The sequence below is a fragment of the Hyperolius riggenbachi genome, chromosome 2, assembly GCF_040937935.1.
Source record: "Hyperolius riggenbachi isolate aHypRig1 chromosome 2, aHypRig1.pri, whole genome shotgun sequence".
NCBI lineage: Eukaryota > Metazoa > Chordata > Amphibia > Anura > Hyperoliidae > Hyperolius > Hyperolius riggenbachi.
The window spans coordinates 219114681-219134115 of NC_090647.1; positions in this window are offsets into that span (position 1 = coordinate 219114681).

Below are 19435 nucleotides of genomic sequence, written 5' to 3' on the forward strand. Positions count from 1 at the left end.
TTCTATCACTGAAGGACCAGTTCCTGGGTTGAAAACCTTAGCATTGCCTTTTACCGTTACCTAATATACCATATTTGTGAAATCTAAGAACTAAGGCAGGTAGAAATCTTGCATTATTTTTTTGATACCCCAAATGTAAAGACAAAAACAAAACAAAAAAAAACAGATAAAAAAAAAAGCTGCATGATAAATCATTAGCTGTTAAAGAAAACCTGAGACGAAGAGGAAGGACAAATGTACACATACCTGTTGCTTCCTCCAATCCTCCTCTAAGCTTATCGCTCCCTTGCCATCCTCCTTCGCCTCCTGGTTCTTCTGAAATTGGCCATGGAATGCTCTCTGGTCCCAATGTAATGCGCATGTCCTTCCCGGCAGCTCACATGCTCTCTGTTGCGCTCTAATGGCAGGAAGCGTTCTGCGCATGCGCCGACTGGCCCCAACTGGAGTTTTTTTTAGGGCCAGTTTCAGAAGATCCAGGAGGCGGAGGAGGATGGCAAGGGAGCGATAAGCCTGGAGGGGGCTGGAGGAAGCCCCAGGTGAGAATAAACATTTCGCCCCTCTTTGTTTCAGGTACACTTTAATTCAGTGTCTGTTGCTCCTTATACAAGTACTTTTGGAAGACAAAAAAAAAAACATCCTCCGTTAAATTTTGTGTTGCCTGAACCGTTTGCTCGGGTAATGCATTCCCTCCAAAGTCAGAGTTTCAGACATTAAACTTTGAAGCTGATGAATTGCTTAAGGGAATGACATTAGCCTATTTTGCAGAATCATCTTTTTTGATAGAGACATAATTAGGACTATGAAAGGTGACTTGGTCTCTCATATGGTAATGTATTTATTAATATCTCTGAAATTTCGTGATCAGACAGAAGGATGTAACTTTTTATATGTGATGTAAAAACAGTGTGACATTCCCAAATACATTAACTCCTTTTTAACTTTTTCTTTTGTGAGATGTAAAGTATTTTTTTATCACATTTTCAGTAGATAGAATATTTTTGACATGTCAAAAGCAAGTATATCTGATTCAAGATAAATTGACAACACATTAGGGGAATGCCCACTTGCCCTGTGGTGGCTACCAGATTAAATAGGATGGTTCTAAAGATAGATATGGAAACATTCTGGGATCTCCTTTTATTTGGCTATAAACTGTTCACCTTTTAGCCCCCTAACCTTAAAGAGACTCTGTAACAAAATTTTCAGTCTTAGTTCTTCTATCCTATAAGTTCCTTTGCCTGATCTAATGTGCTCTGGCTTACTGCAGCCTTTCCTAATTACACAGTGGCTGTGTTATCTCTGTTATATGATCTAATCTGTTTTCTTCTGTCGGCTCTGTCGGGCTAAGGCTGGAATGTGTGGAATGTGCAGGGCTGCTTGTGATTGGATAGTAGCTATACACACCCTCTGCAGGCCCCCTGCAGGCTCTGTATGACTCACACACTCTGCTTATGTGAGCCTATCACAAGCTTGTTAGTTTGTTTGTAAACACTGCCTAAAACTGGCAATTACAAGCCAGGATTGCAGCAGAGAGTGGCAGAAAAAGCACAGAGGGGCGCAGGAGAACATAATGAATAGAATGCTATGCTTTTTGCTGTAAAAATTTTAGAGTACAGATTCTCTTTAAACAATAATTAATATTATGATCTTTGGAAAGATTAATGCATGAGTGAATGACATTTTAGATCAGGGGTGTCAAATTCAAACACAAAGTGGGCTGAAATTGAACACTTGGACCAAGTCACTGTCCAACCTCAATGTCTACTGGCCAACTCCTTCCCTTATAATGTTCCTTGGTGTCTAATGCCTCCACCCCAATACAGTTTCCTGGTGTACAGTGGCCCCCTCCCTTCTCTATACAGTTCCCTTGTGTCTAGTGGTCATCCACACCCCCAAACAGTTTCCTGGTGTCTAGTGACTACCCTTCCTCCCTATACAGTTCATTGGTGTCTAGTGCTTTCCCCCTACCTCCACCACATGGCTTCCCTGGTGATCTAGGACTTCACCTCTAATATAGCTTCCCGCGTGGTCTAGAGTGGGCCAAACATAATGCAAAATAGGCAAACCACCTGCGGGACAAATTTGGTCTGTGGGCCAGAGTTTGACATGTTTGCTTTAGAGCAATTCCATAAAGCTTGGCTCTACTGGAAAATATACATGATAATTTAAAGCCTAAATTATATTATGAGACACTGAGTGCTGGTTCACACTGCAAAAGCTTTTCTAAGCACCAGTGATTTGAAAAGCTCTCGCCAATGTAATGCTATGTGCGTTTCCATTGATGTGTTTCCAATGCGATTTTTTAAAGATCAACCATAGCATTACATTAGCAAGAGCTTTTCGAATCGCTGGCACTTATAGGACACCTGAAGTGAGAGGGATATGGAGGCTGCCATATTTATTTCCTCTTAAATGCTTCAAGCTGTCCTGCTGACTATCTGCCTCTAGTATCTTTAGCCATATACCCTTAACAAGCTTGAACATCAGTTGTTTCTACCTGAAGCCCGATTGCATTTGCTGCATGCTTATTTCAGGTGTTTGATTCAGACACTACTGATGCCTGAGAGATCAGTAGGACTGCCAGACAACTGGTATTGTTTAAATTGAAATAAATATGGCAGCCTCCATAACCCCCTCACTTTAGTTGTACTTTAAAAAGCACCGGTAGTGGGAACCAGCTCGAACTGAGCTTACCTCTAAATACATATGATAGAAACTGCACCCTCTTTGTACATGGTTATAAGTTTGGTATACAAACCCCCAAGAAAGGAAGGAAGGATGGATGGAAAAAATGAACAAAAAAATAAAACAATAATCAATATTTCTGAAATGTAACAATCAGACAAAAAGATGTTAGATTACATATGTGTGTGTAGTATACAAACAGTATGAACATCTTTTAACTTTTTCTTTAGTGAGAAGTACAATATAATTTTCTCATAAATTTTAAATATTTTGGAATAGCAAAAGAAAGTACATTTAATATAAGATACAGCGGTGACAAACTACAGAGTAAGAAAAGAAAGGATGAAAAGAGTGTAGTATAATTATTACGTTACAAGTGAGTATAATATTCATATTTAGTGATGTCACGAACCTCCGATTTTCGGTTCGCGAACCTTCGCGGAAGGTTCGGTTCGCGGAAAAGTTCGCGAACTGCAATAGACTTCAATGGGGAGGCGAACTTTGAAAAATAGAAAAAATTATGCTGGCCACAAAAGTGATGGAAAGCATGTTTCAAGGAGTCTAACACCTGGAGGGGGGCATGGCGGAGTGGGATAGATGCCCAAAGTCCTGGGGAAAAATCTGGATTTGACGCAAAGCAGCGTTTTAAGGGCAGAAATCACATTGAATGCTAAATTGCAGGCCTAAAGTGCTTTAAAACATCTTGCATGTGTATACATCAATCAAGGGGTGTAATTAGAGTTCTGCTTCACACTGACACACCAAACTCACTGTGTAATGCACCGCAAACAGCTGTTTGCGTAGTGACAGCCGTGCTGGACTTGTGCTCACCGCGGCGAGAGTGTAGGCCGTGGCTGTTTTCAAGCCCATATGGTCGCCGGGCTGTGGTAGCTCAATGATAGAAAAACAGTGACTGTCCAGCTGATAAAATTTGGTATGACCACAATGAAGCAACAACCTTATTACCTTTTGTGTGCCACCCCCACCCGAGACACTCAAATAGCCGGCGGTCATTGCTTCATTGTGATACGCAAGCCCCTTCACCGCGGCAAGGTAATGATCACGAAGGGGGATGGGCACATGTACATGCCTTTTGTTTTTTTGTTGCAGCCGCCCGCAGTGCAGCCAGAAAAATTAGGCAGGCATGTACACGCACCAGAAAAATTAGTGTAGTGGCCGCTGCTAGCAGCGGGCTTAAAAATTCAGGAATCCGCCTAGAGTCCTGGACCCTGTTAGTGGTGGCGGAGAAGGCAAGTGGCCTGCAGGCAGAGATGCTGTGTGTGGGGACTGACTTAGTCTTCAGTCGTGCAGTAGCCCTCCGTGATCCATGCCTCATTCATTTTAATAAAGGTCAGGTACTGAACACTGTCATGACTTAGGCGACTTCCCTTCTCAGTGACAATGCCTCCAGCTGCACTGAAGGTCCTTTCTGACAGGACGCTTGCGGCAGGGCAAGAGAGAAGTTGTATGGCAAATTGGGACAGCTCTGGCCACAGGTCAAGCCTGCGCAACCAGTAGTCCAAGGGTTCATCGTCGCTGCTCGCAGTGTCTACATCCACACTCAAGGCCAGGTAGTCGGCTACCTGCCAGTCCAGGCGTTGTTGGAGGGTGGATCCGGAAGGACTATGGCGAGGAGTTGGACTAAAGAATGTCCGCATGTCTGACATCACCCTGAGATCGCTGGAGCGTCCTGTCCTTGCCTGCGTGGACTTGGGAGGAGGAGGATTACTGCCAGTGGTACCTTGATTGCGTTGTGCTGCCACATCACCCTTAAACGCATTGTAAAGCATCATTGACAGCTTGTTCTGCAAATGCTGCATCCTTTCCGCCTTGTGTTGAGTTGGTAACAGGTCCGCCACTTTGTGCCTGTACCGAGGGTCTAGTAGCGTGGCCTCCCACTACAGGTCATTCCCCTTGAGTTTTTTGATACGGGGGTCCCTCAACAGGCTGGACAACATGAAAGAGGCCATCTGCACAAAGCTGGATGCAGACGTACTCTCCATCTCCTCTTGCTCTTCCTCAGTGACGGCACGCAACTCCTCTTCCTCCCCCCAGCCACGAACAATACCACGGGAACGCGGAGCAGCAGAAGCCCCGTGACGGCTGCCGCGGTTGTTCTTCTTCCGCCCCCTCTTCCTCCTCCACAGAAACACCTTCCTCATCATCATCATCAGAGTCTGACTCCTCTCCTTCCCCACACGACTCCTATTCTTCCTCCTCCTCCCCCTCTGTGCTGCCGCAGGTGTTGAGGAAACATCGGGTTCGGATGAAAATCACTCCCACGACTCCTCCTGCCTTAACTGTTCTCGTTCACGCTCCTCCACAGCTGTATCCACCACTCTACGCAAGGCACGCTCCAGGAAGTAAGCGTAGGGGATCAAGTCGCTGATGGTGCCCTCAGAGTGACTCACCAGTTTTGTCACCTCCTCAAAGGGCTCCATGACCCTGCATGCATTTCGCATCAGTGTCCAGTTGTTGGGCCACAACATCCCCATCTTCCCAGATTGTGTCCTTGTACTGTAATTATACAGGTACTGGGTGACGGCTTTCTCCTGGTTTAGCAGGCGAGAGAACATGAGCAGGGTGGAGTTCCAGCGAGGGTGGAATTCCAGTCGGGGTATCGCAAATCAGGCGTCTCACCGGCAAGTTGTTTCTACGCTGAATGTCCGCAAAACGTGCCATGGCCGTGTAAGATCGCCTGAAATGCTCACACAACTTCCTGGCCTGCTTCAGGACGTCCTCTAAGCCTGGGTACTTGGGCACAAATCTTTGCACGACCAGATTCAGCACATGTGCCATGCAGGGTACATGTGTCAGCTTTCCCAAATTCAATGCGGAAATGAGATTGCTGCCGTTGCCACACACCACGTTGCCGATCACCAGCTTGTGCGGGGTCAGCAATTGCTCCACCTGTTTGTTAAGAGCAGCCAAGAGAGCTGCTCCAGTGTGACTCTCCGCTTCGAGGCAAGACATGTTTAAAATTGCAAGACACCGTCGTACCTGGCATGCAGCATAGGCCTTGGGGTGCGGGGGATGTGTAGCTGGAGAGAACTCGGAGGTCGCGGCACCAGCCAAGAAGGAGGAGGATGATGACAGCGAAGAGGATGTAGCAGGCAGAGAGGAGGTGGCAGGAGGCCTGCCTGCAAGCCGTGGAGGTGTGACAAGTCGGCCCGCGGCGCAGCCACGTACTCCCTGCTTGCTGCCATCAGTCACCAGGTTGACCCAATGGGCTGTGTACGTAATGTAGCAGCCCTGCCCGTGCTTGGCAGACCAGGCATCTGTGGTCAGGTGGACCCTTGACCCAACGCTCTTCGCAATAGCTGACACCACTTGCCTCTCAACTGCACAGTACAGTTTGGGTATAGCCTTTTGTGAAAAATAATTGCGGCCTGGTATCTTCCACTGTGGTGTACCAATGGCCACAAACTTAAGGAAAGCCTCTGACAACACCAGCTTGTATGGTAATAGCTGGCGAGCTAATAGTTCTGCCACGCCAGCTGTCAGACGCCGGGCAAGAGGGTGACTGGCAGACATTTGCTTCTTACGCTCAAATACTTCCTTTACGGACAGCTGGGTTCACTCAACACAACAGGTAGTTCTATGCAGTGAGGTGGGTTCACTGAACAACAAAAGTAGTTATATGCAGTGAGGTGGGTTCACTCAACAGTAAAGGTAGTTATATGCAGTGAGCTGGGTTCACTCAACACAACAGGTAGTTATATGCACTGAGGTGGGTTAACTCAACACAACAGGCAGTTAGATGCAGTGAGCTGGGTTCACTCAACACAACAGGTAGTTAGATGCAGTGAGCTGGGTTCACTCAACACAACAGGTAGTTATATGCAGTGAGGTGGGTTCACTCAACACAACAGGTAGTTAGATGCAGTGAGGTGGGTTCACTGAACAGTAAAGGTAGTTATATGCAGTGAAGTGGGTTCACTTATCAGTAAAGGTAGTTATATGCAGTGAGGTGGGTTCCTGTGAGTGACATTGGGGTTGATGCACTAAACATTGGTAATATTGACTAGCACAGGCAGCACACAGCAATATTACCATTACTAGCAGCAGCAATGTACCCCGGTTTACACTATTAGCACAACCCACAATATATGATCACCATGAGTGTTACAACAACACTAGTAACACTCATGTTAACCACTTGCCGACCGCACACTCATAACGTGCGTCGGCAAAGTGGCAGCTGCAGGACCAGCGACGCAGTACTGCGTCGCCAGCTGCAGCCTAATTAATCAGGAAGCAGCCGCTCGTACGAGCGGCTGCTTCCTGTCAAATCACGGCGGGGGGCTCCGTGAATAGCCTGCGGGCCGCCGATGGCGGCTCACAGGCTAGATGTAAACACAAGCGGAAATAATCCGCTTTGTTTACATTTGTACGGCGCTGCTGCGCAGCAGCGCCGTAAGGCAGATCGGCGATCCCCGGCCAATCAGCGGCCGGGGATCGCCGCCATGTGACAGACCACATCCTGTCACTGGCTGCACAGGACGGATAGCGTCCTGTGCAGCCCGGAACACCAGGGGGAGGCAGCAGGTAGGAGAGGGAGGGGGAATTTCGCCGCGGAGGGGGGCTTTGAGGTGCCCCCCCCGCCACCCACAGCAGGCAGGAGAGATTAGACCCCCCCAGCACATCATCCCCATAGGGGGGAAAAAAGGGGGGCAATCTGATCTCCCTGCCTGCACCCTGATCTGTGCTGGGGGCTGCAGAGCCCACCCAGCACAGATCAATCAAACCAGCGCTGGTCCTTAAGGGGGGGTAAAGGGTGGGTCATCAAGTGGTTAATTGGGTACCATGGGTTGCACTTATAGTACACTGCTGCTATAATACACTGCTGCTAGTAGTAACGGTAAAATTACTGTGCACTACTTGAGCACAGCAATGTTACTGGTGCATAGTGCGTCAACCCCCATTGTCTCATGTACACTTTGGTGCCTGAATATGTAAGAATACTCCAGATTTGTATATAAATGCCTTTCATTCCTTGATGCTTTTAACTATCTATCAAATAGATACGTACACAGGTTTACTTATATATAATTTACCATGTGTTTTATCTCAACAGTTATTGTGATGGATTCACTATGACTTGTCCAAGTACCCTTCCAAGTTGACTTTAACCACTTCATGCCATAAACTGAAGGGATTAAATGCATGCACACCTGCATGCACGCTTTTGCGGTGCACTTTGGCAGATCGGACACTTATACAAATGTCCTATTTGCACTGATGGTGCACAAATAGGACATTTATAAATGTCCATTTTGCAATAAATGGTTAAGTAGCCCCTAAGGAACAAGTACCAAGGCCGTATTACACTAAGAGCTTTTATTGAATCAACACCATCATCTGATTACTGTTCATGAGAAGAATGATTATTAACAGATGGACATGGCAATATCTAATCGATATTTAGACCACCCGGCTTTACAGATACTTCATGACTTGTAGTTTACGTGTCTTTGTACCATAAGTGAAGCCCTGCATTATGACCATCTGCTTATCTTGTTGTTGGCAGCTTCATTAAACTACAGTTGCCAGTTCCAAAATTAGATGGACCTGGCAGCAGCAGAGACCTCATGTCTTATTCTGCAGCTGCTCTGTCTACAATTTTTAAGCAACAAAAAAAAATCCCCAAAAATCAAATAATAGCAACAAAGGATTACTTTACAACAGACTAAATTAGTTGAGTGTATATGCAAAATTAAAGCACACATGACTTAAATTACTATAATTCTGAGCTCATGAAAACCTGGTGTTCATATGGACTTCCTATGATACAGTATAAACAGAGTGTTAGGATTCCTCCTGTGGCGTGTTCTGTCCGTTGCAGTTGGAGCCGCAAATGGACAGTTCCGGCTTGTCAGTCTGCATTCGGTTGTGCATTTGCAGTGAGTCACATTGTCATTTGCAATTGCTCTGCAGTTCTGGGCAGCTTAGGATGCTGTCATCATTCCACCAATGGCTTACTGCCGCTGAACTGCGGCCAGATAGCCCTGGATTTCCTGCATGCATGTTGTTGCATAGTACTGCATGCATTGGTACAGATAGTCTTTCAGCTAGCAAATGGTATTCAGGCCAGCACAGGATTGAGTGATTACCATTCAGCTGTGTGGAGATTTGCATGCTTGCATCCATTGGCTGATGCCAGCATAAAAGCCTGCCTCTCCTGTTAGACCCCGGACCCTCATACTTTCAGCTCTGTCTAAGCTGTTACTGGGTCTCTTGATATTGTAAAATATATTCCTTGTCTTAGTTCAGTTATCCTGTGGAGCTACGATTATATATTTCCCACGGGGACATATATACGTACTCCTTCTAGTATAGATATTTTGTATTGCCCAGCCTTGTTCGCTGTATTGCTCTAGATCCTAGCCAGTCTTCCTTGCTTATGTTATATATTGGTTCATCGCCAATATATACAGTACATATGTAAGTCAGTCGTTTGCAGTTTCATCGATAGCTGTAAATTGTAATTCACCAGGAAATCATATCTAGTGTATATTTGTCTATGTATTACGTTTGCCTGCCTTTTTGACTCTGCTATTGTCTGACGATTCTGTCCTGTCCTTGCGAGGTAGCCATTGCTGTGGTTGCTATTGATTACCTCACTCTTGTCTTTGTGAATGCTTGCTTTCACTGAGACAGTGACTAGATTAGCAAGCATTCATTCTGTCAGCCTCTGTCCTCCTAGTCCTGTCCTGGCGGGTAGCCATTGCTGCGGTTGCTATTGATTACCTCACTCTTGTCTTTGTGAATGCTTGCTGTCACTGAGGCAGTGACTAGATTAACAAGCATTCATTCTGTCAGGCTCTGTCCTCCTAGTCCTATCCTTGCGGGTAGCCATTGCTGCGGTTGCTATTGGCTACCTTACTCCCGTCTGTCTTGTATCTGTCTGAATGTTTGCTGTCACAAGAGCAGCGCAACATCGCACTGCGCTGTCATTGGGTCTTATCAGAAGCCCAGAGCTGCAGTTGCTCTGGGCAGCCTGTGTAGCCTCTTCCATTATCCTTCTCTTAGCCTTGCTGTGCTGGGTGGTCAGAAAGTATGCCCCTCCAGCATGACACAGAGCTGTGAATGTTAACTTTTTGAAGTTAATATTTTCTGTGGCCAGCATGTATATCACATTGCTTCACTACTGAATGAGTCAGATTTAGACTAAGCTTGCAGTCAATTAAATCAGGAGTCCATGTCCAGTGATATAACTATTGGGAGAGCAACTCCCACACACTCATTACAGGTCCAAGGGCCAGAGTAGTCAGAGAGCTCTCCCAGTATGGTAGCCAGAGAGGCCCCCTCAACATATGTGATGAGAGAGAGGGTCTCCTCTCCCCCTCCCCCCCCAATTGTAGAGTACACAGTAGAGTGGTGTGAATTAGCTCATTTCTCCAGGATCCACACATGGAAAGAATCACTGGCTTTACACAGGCATATGCCTGTGGAGGCAAAGCTTTGTGGTGATCGGGAGGTGGAGCTTTATGGCAGTTACTGCACTTCTTCTGAGAAGAATATTGTGGCTCCCTGGGTGATTGCTCAGGTCACTCAGGGCAAAGGTTGGCCATGGGTGAGGCTTTTTGTGTGAGCAGGGCTTGGCTATTGTGATCTCACAAGCAGTGGTCCTCCACCTCCAGTATTATCCACTCTGAGAACAAGCTATTGCCTTCTTTGGGATTACACTGCAATGGACAATGTCAGAAAGACAGTCAGCAGGTATTTAACTTGCCTAAAGATTACACATTTAGGGCATTATTTATCCATTTTGAGTTCTGAGAATGCACCACATGCACAAGATACAAAACAGCTGTCAACCTTTGCTGTCTTGTAACCATCTCCTCATGACTGGTGATGTGCCACTGTAACCAATTTTAATGGATATTGAACAAAGCCTGCAAGTTTTGTTGGATGTGTGCTCTCACTATCTCTTGTGTTTGATTGGAACTACATTTGGTGAGCTGCACTCCTTGAATTTTTGATCACTATTCTTGTGCACCAGAACCCTTCTTACGTTTCATTATTTGTCCATTTTTTCTAACATAATTTCTGAAAATGCTAAGCAATTTAAGAAATACCAGTCTTTTTGATCTAGTATTTCTAACATCACCAAATTGTCTCTATGGATCAGCAAATATAGTCCTCCCTCCTGCCTCCTTTGGCTCCAGAACATCATTCATTAAATGCTGAATATAGATGGTCTGTTCTGAAGTTTATGCTACTGGAGTCCTTTATTAATATTTATTGGCCAAGAGAAGAGAGGATGGACTTTAGAAAAGGCACCAGCATTTAGGAAAATTGTTCCTGGTAAAGGTTTTTTGCTAGACACTCTTACTGTGTAATTTGGGCAGCAAATTTGGCACAAGCTGTGACATAATCTGCACCGTGATGGGGGTATAAAGCAATTTCCACAACGGATTTTGCATTTTTGATTGGATGTCTCAATGAACCTTTCAGTGAAAACTAGTAGGCAGTTGCAGGCTTGTAGGACTTTTTTTTACTTAGCCAGGTGTTGTGTGCTTTTATTCCACACATCCATTGCAGGTCCACCATCCTGATGTACTCTTTAACAGGCAGTGGTGTAAATGCAATTGTAAATACAATTGATGGGGTCCCCCAGCAAAACTTTGATGCCCCCCCCCCACCCCAATTTCACACCCCTTCCCTTGCCTTGCCTCCAGTGGCAGAGCTATGGATCCGTAGGGCCCCAGTGCAAGTTTTACATCAGGTCCAGCAAACACTCTGTAGATAACAATTAATACGGCAACCAAAACCTGCCAAGACTGCCACAGTGTCAGAGGCTCAAGAAGGGATGGGGAGCAGTTTGTTAATGATCACTACTATTCAAATCATCTATATAAATTATTATTACCAGTACAGGACCAATAAAGAGCTAATACTGTAGTTTAGGGTGGGCCCCTCTGGCTCAAGGGCCCTGGTGCAGTCGTCACCTCTGCATCCTCTGTTGCTATGCCACTGCTTACCTCCATTTCATGGCCTTGGAGCCCATCTTACAAGGGTCATAAAACAATTGTGGCCATCCATTCATGTTACGCTCCTGCTAAGGAGCCTTCTGAGGCAAGGCCATTTTTAACCAAAGCCATTTCAGGCCACTGCCTGGAGTTCCATTTGCCCAGGGGGTGCCACACCCTTTAACAAAGCCCCACCCCAAACAAACTTCCCACTTTCAACCGCCGGTGTTAGATCACCTGCTTCTTCTGTCCTGAAGAGCAGCAGCATCACCAGTCCCTGCAGAGCAGGCATTACAAGGTCCGGATAGTGTAACTTGCAGGCAGCCTCCACTGTGTCCATCTCTCTGTGCCACCTCTGGCCCTCTGTGCCTCTTTCTGTTTACTTGTGCCTCCATCAGTCCCCCTGTGCCTCCTTCTGTCCCCCTGTGTCTCCTTCTGTATACATGTTCTGTTTTCTGTTCTTCTATGCCTCCTTCTGTCCCCCTGTACCTTCTTCTGTCCCCCATTTGTGTCCTTCTGTCCCCCTTTTGCCTTCTTCTGCCCCCCTTTGTGTCACCTTCTGTCCCCATACCTCCTTCTTTCCCCCATTGTTCTTCCTTCTGTCCGACTTTTGTGCCTTCGTCTGTTCCCCTGTGCCTCCTTCTGTCCCATTGTGCTACCTCTGTCTTCCTGTGCATCCCTCTGTCCCACTGTGCCTCCTTTTGCCCCCTTTGTGCCTTCCTCTGTCCACTTGTGACACTATCTGTCCCTGCCCCCCTTCTGCACTTCCCCAGCCCAATTTGTAAATGTAGGATGAGTATAGCACAGCAGAAACTGTGCTCTTACCTCCCTACCAGAGTCTAGTGCAGTGCCTATCGAACCATCCTGTCTTTCTCCTCTGGCACCCCACTCTCCTCATGTCACGTGTAATCATGCTACATGCGGTAGGAGATGCTAGGTACTAGGCTGAGCAGTGAGCAGACAGGAAGAAGCACAGGACTGGACTCCGGCGGAGAGGTGAGAGCACAGCTTCTGCTGCACTATACTCTACATTTACACACTGGGCTGGGGGAGTACAGGAAGGTAAGGTGCAAATGCGGATTGTTTGTATCTTGGAGAATCCTGTATTATGCATCCACCTTATACACATGGTTTATACTCTCTTGTGTTCATGTGTGTGTGTGTGGTGGGTATTTTTTTTTGGGGGGGGGAGGGTGACACAGGACTTCTTACCTGGGATGCCAAAAAGGCTAGAAACGGCCCTGTTCTGAGTAAACAGTAAACAAAAAGCCTCTCCTCATCATGACTTGTGGGAGCACCTAATGCTCAGCATACATGGGTCGATCCGGCGGGCGATTAGCCGCCGGATCAACTCCCGCCACGTGCGCGCCGCTCGTTTCTATCCGGCAGGTTATCAGACCTGTCGGATATTATCAATCGAGCCATCAGCGGGTCGATTGATAAGAAAAAAAGTTGCCGTGTATGCCCAGCATAATGTTGTTTTCTCTTTTCAGTGTTTAGATTAAGTGCCTGCTACCCTCTGCCCCTAACCCGCACACACACACACACACATACAACTTTTCTTACTACTTCGGGTCAACTGCCCTTTTTTGCTGATGTTTTCTTAGTACCTAACTTAATAAATTAGCCGTTACCATACCGCATGGTAATTCTACAAGTTTTGCAATGGCAAGATTAATACTAATCAGACCACAATAACTTGTTAAGAGGCATAGTTACCTTTATAAGTCACTTTTTATCACAATGTTTACTAAAGCAGGGTTACATCGTGAAAACATAGATGAGAAGAGCATCCCGCAGATGAATCCAGTGATCAGGACATTATTACAAGTGCTTATTGCTGTATTTAAAATCAAAGAAGATGTAACAAGAAAAGTGGGTCAATGATGAGCTTTGGGTATTCCTAATGTCACTGAGTGAGAGAGAAAGAAATTGGCATGAAATGGACACATTATGATTATTCATGCACACAGTCTTTTGGGAAGAGAATCTAATTACTAGTTTGTGGTAAATGTAATGAGTTTATGAGAATGAACCAAGGTAAACCTGAACAAGGATGACACAATACAGATTGATAACTGAGTGAGAAGGAAATACCGCAGATCCATTCTTCCTTGTGCAGTGGGGTATTCCCATAACTCTGTCCAGATTATTTCCAAACAGACATTAAGCTTATTCTGTGTGATGGTCATCTTATGAATGTATTACATAGTTATGTCGCTTATTTGATTTTCTGTTACTAATAAGCTTTTGTAGAGAAAATGTCATTACAAGGAGGATGCCTGTCAGCAGTGCTGTAGCTAAGGAGCTGTGGGCCCTGATGCAAGTTTTACAATGGGGCCCCCAAGCACTCTATACATAACAATTGATACGGCGCACCAAAACCTGTCAATGGCAACTACAGTTTCAGAGGTGCAAGAAGGGGATGGGGAGCAGTTTGTTAATGACTACCACTATTCAAAGTATCTATAGAAGTGATTGTTATCAGTACTGGACCAATAGAGAGCTAATGCTGTGGTTGAGGGAGGGCCCTTCGGGGCCCCTCTGGCCCAAGGGCCCCGATGCAGTCGCTACCTCTGCAACCCCTATTGCTACGCCCCTGCCTGTCAGTCAATGTAAAACATTTCAAATGTGTACATCTAATAAAGGCTCTGGTTAAGAAGGGTACCAGATATAACTGATATTGAAGCTATCGTTTATTAAAATGTCGCCAGGATATGCCGTAAAATATTGTTTATAATACTGATATTCTACTATTCCCATTGTAACCTCTATTTTTTGTTTAGTAAGATGGGCACCAGTAAAAGTAATAAAATATTGTTTAATTTACTGATATTGTACTACTTCATTGTTATAATGAAATATAATTAATACTTCCTAATATTTAATTGTAACCTAACCTCTCCCTACTCTCACACAGAACTCTCCCCTATTGGTGCCTAGCCACCTGGTGGTGTTAACCTTAGCATCTACCTCCCCCCGTTGGTGCCTAACCCTAAGACACCATCCCACCCCCCGGTGATGCTTAACCACAACCCCCCCCCCCCCCAGGTGGTGCCTAACTTTAACCTCTTCTGGTGGTGCCTAATCTTAACCCCTCCTGGTGGTGCCTAACCTTAAAGAGAATCTGTATTGTTAAAATCGCACAAAAGTAAACATACCAGTGCGTTAGGGGACATCTCCTATTACCCTCTGTCACAATTTCGCCGCTCCTCGCCGCATTAAAAGTGGTTAAAAACTGTTTTAAAAAGTTTGTTTATAAACAAACAAAATGGCCACCAAAACAGGAAGTAGGTTGATGTACTGTATGTCCACACATAGAAAATACATCCATACACAAGCAGGCTGTATACAGCCTTCCTTTTGAATCTCAAGAGATCATTTGTGTGTTTCTTTCTCCCTGCAGTTCTCATGCACTGAAGTTTCAGGCTGCTCTTTTTTCTCCTGCAAACAGCTTTGCCCTTGTCTGTAATTCTTCAGTATGTGAAAGCCCAGCCAGCTCAGAGGACAATTTATCCAGCTTGTAAAAGATAAGAGAGAAGAGAGAAGCTGCTCTAATCTAAATAATACACAGGCAGTGTGCAGAGAGGGGCCTGGAAGGGGGAATTCATAGCAGAACCACAACACTGAAGAACTTGGCAGCCTTCCAGACACAGGCTGACAAGTCTGACAAGGGAAAGATACATTGATTTATTACAGAGACTGTGATAGCAGAAAGTGCTGCAGTAAGCCAGAACACATTAGAATAGCTTTTGGAACTTGTAGGATGATAAAAAACAGGATGCAATTTTTGTTACGGAGTCTCTTTAACCCAGGCTGCTTCTCTCATCCTTTGTTATGGTTGCCTTTTTTCTGCAATATCCATCGATAAAGGAGCCTGCTCCGAAATGCCAATGTCTGGATAAAATTAGAGGGTGCCAGCACCTCTCCTTGCACTGATTGTTAGCTTCATGTGACTGTATAGTGGAAGTGCTTTTTTGCCACATTTGTCTAGGAGGGTTTGCTTCCCCACCAGTGATATGTAAATAGGGCCTAACCTTAACCCTCCACTGGTGGTGCCTAACCCTAATAACCCCCTGGTGGTGTCTAACCTTAACCCCCTTGGTGGTGGCGCCTAACCTTAACCCCCCTGGTGGTGCCTAACCCTAAGACCCCCCCAGGTGGTGCCTAAGCCTAAAACCCCCCCGATGGTGCCTAACCCTAAGATCCTCCAGGTGGTGCATAAGCCTAAAACCCCCCTGGTGGTGTCTAACCTTAATCCCCCATTTTTGTTTGTGCAATATAAAATAGTATATGGTTGTTTATCATTTTATTTAACATAGAATTAAAAAAAATGGTAATTGAGGAGTCAAAACAAAGAAAAAACTTTTTAAATACATAAGTTTAAGTAAGTTTGATGAAAAACGATAATTTGTAGCATAGGTGAGAATCACGAAAGCTGCTCGTTATTGTGCAAAAAGTTGAAATGTAAACAATATTTTTCTGAGAAAGCATAGGAAACCGGTTTAAAAACAATTATACAGCTTTAGAAATTATTATTTGTTAAATAATGGGTTATTGTAATCAATGCAGTTGGTATGGAAAAGTAAAGATAACAAGCAATATAACTGTCTTATATTTATGCAGCACCCTTTTACATATGATATTGTTGTTTTATATTGACCCGGTGCCCTTTTACAAATTATAAAGTTGTTTTTCGATTTACGCGGCGCACTTTTTATACACGTGCCGCCAATAGAAAAAAGATTTACATTGATGTGAATGGGGCACCCTTTTTAATATCGTTGTAATGAACCATTTTCAGATTTTCATGGTGCTGCATCACTTGGAATGTCTGTAATGCTAGTTCTAAATTGCGAAAGACGGAAAGGTATAAATTTTGCACACTCTATTCCCTGAGCTGCATTTTGACAATATAGCCTTGCACTTTGAAAAGTAATGTCCTTTAAAAAATAAGGCAAAATTGGAACAGAAGTCTTCTGTAATTCAGCAGCACAAGGGCATTGGAGTGATGTTATTAATATTGGCACTGCAATAGCTGAGCTTCATTAATTGCTAGTTTCCTGTCTGTAAAATTCACCCCATGCAGTGGTCATACATGCAATGATCACATCTCTGTTATGTAGTCATGCAGTATTCCTGATAAACTTACACATCATACAGTGAACAAAGGAAATATATTGCAGTCGCCCCATACTGTGGATGTGATGAATGTGATATCATTGATTAGATGTTCCCCGTAGCCAATTCAATATCAAGCAGCAGTCTGTCATATTTTATGCTCGTGATCTGCTACCACTACATTTTGGAATAGTCTAGGTGCCAAGTATAAATGCCTGCATGCATGATTTCTAGCTTAAAGGGAACCTGAACCAAGTACAATTATTTAAAATAAACACATGATGTTCTGTACCCAACCTTTTTCTTACAACAATAATTCCTTCCAGTTCTGACTAGATCTAGCCAGACATGTTTCTCTGGAAGCTGAAAGCCTTTAGGGCCCCTTTTCTCTATACCGGTTGTTGTCAGTTATAACTGAAAGGACAATTGATTTGCAAGCTAACGTCCCTGCTTTCCAATGGCTTAAAGGACCACTATTGTGAAAATCGTAAAATATAAAAATACATGTAAACATATACAAATTCTTATTTGTACTTTTATTCCAAAGTAAATTAGTCATAAATTACTATTCTCCTAAGTTGCTATCACTTACAGTAGGTATTAGAAATCTGACAGAACCAACAGGTTTTGGCCTAGCCAATCTTCTCCTGGGGGATTCTCAGAGTTTTCTTTATTTTCAAAAGCACTTAGTGAATGGCATTTGCTCCATCCTACTGCCAAAGAAATGTGCAGCAAACAGTGATGCCAGCCAACATCTTTGTATAAATCTTTTTCAGGGAGTGTCTTTATAAAGAATAAAGGCCATGCTGAGAATTCACCATGAAGAGATGAACTAGTCCAAAACCTGTCTGGTTCTGTCAGATTTCTGCTAACTATTGTAAGTGATAGCAACATAGGAGAAAAGTAATTTTTGGCTCATGCTACTCTCGAAGAAAAGTACTTCTTATTTGTATGTGTTTACATGTATTTTACGTTTTACGATTTTTGCAATAGTGGTCCTTTAAGTGGGTGATTTAATGGAGTACTGTCCCGGAAGCTGTTACTGGGACATCACCATTTTTAAAATTGAGAATAGAGAATACAATCAATCACAGTGGACACATAGGATGCGGTAGAGGAGAAAAAGATTGAGGAGTATACTACGCGGGAGGCAAGTATGATGCACGTACGGTATGTTTATTTTTACTCTAGGTACATTTTTTAAAAATACCTGATGTATCAGTGTATAAGTAACGTTAAATGGCAATGTGCTTGTATCTTTTTTTGTTTGTTTATGGTTTCTTGTGTTTTTCAGCACAATCAGCAGAGAAAAAATATGTTCCGAATTCCTGTTTTTGGTTTCCACATAAAAGGTGTACAGTTCCATTCCAGTCCTGTCCTGACAGTTTTTATCAGTTTTATATGAGTTTTCTATGGCTTGGTTCATACATAAATCCGGTCATTGGGGCTCAAACACTGTTCTCCATCTGATTGAGCTTTGGTCCCGCCTGCAAAACCATCGGCTCCAGTCTTTCTGCAAGTGCATCTGCTCTGCCCCCTCCCCTCAGTGGCACGGTCTGGGAATGAACTTCTGACGCATTGCTCGCTCTGTTCAGACGATATCAGATGTCCGGTACAGGACAGCTGAGCCACCAGTCAGGCAGGACTGAGTGAGGTAGGTGGCTGGCAGGCCCTAGGGAGGAAAAGGGATGCGGTGAAGCAAGGTGGAGGAAGGCCTCTTGCACACTACATGTGATTCGCAAATCGCAATCTCAAATCGGATTTGCGATTTGCAGTGTGCAAGAGGCCTGACACAGGAGTAAAAAGCAGAGTAACCATCAGCTCCAGTTAAAAACGAGCAACTGGTTGCACTGATTAACAGGTCTGCTGCCCTCTGCACCATGTTCGCAACGTATGATGGGGAAAACCTGGGACACCTGACGCAGGTCTGACTGTATTATTCTGAATATAAGTTTTTTTATTGATGCTGTGTATGAGAAATATAGTTGGGAGTAATGCTGGAGAAGTGTACCCCATCAAAACAAGTGCAGTAGTAACATCTCCCTTTGTAAGATGTGCAGCAGTAGGGATCTCATCACAAATACAGCAATACGAATACGTTTCATCATAACAAGGGCAGTCACTGCCACATTTCTCAAAATAACAAGTGCTGTCATGTCTCTCAAATAAAACCGTGTGACCCTCATTTGCCCCCCATATGCAGTCAAGTGTCCTCAAATGCCGTCATGTGTACCACATAAGTCTCAAAAGTGCAGCCGGGAGTCCCCAAAATGTTATGTACCCCTTTGTGTCCAACTGTCCAACAAATAAATCCTTTGCCTAGTCTTTTTAGCTATGTGGAATTCTCATCCCAGAACATTCTATTCGACTAAGTATATTTTATACTGGCTTTAGAACTCTTAGTAAATGAACATTCAGCAGAGCTGCCCTTGACAGGAGTAAAGATTTCGCTACCAGTGATAATTTTAAAATGTAAATATATGCAATTTTATTCAATACATTATTTTCATTTAAGTTCCTCTTTAAAGAAAATCACAGAACATTTTAGTTAGCATTTTTGGTTTTGTATACGGAAGTACGAGTGAAAGATCTAAATGAATTATTAATCTAAAATATGCTAATTTTGACCGAATCCTTGCAAATCAAAGAAAATA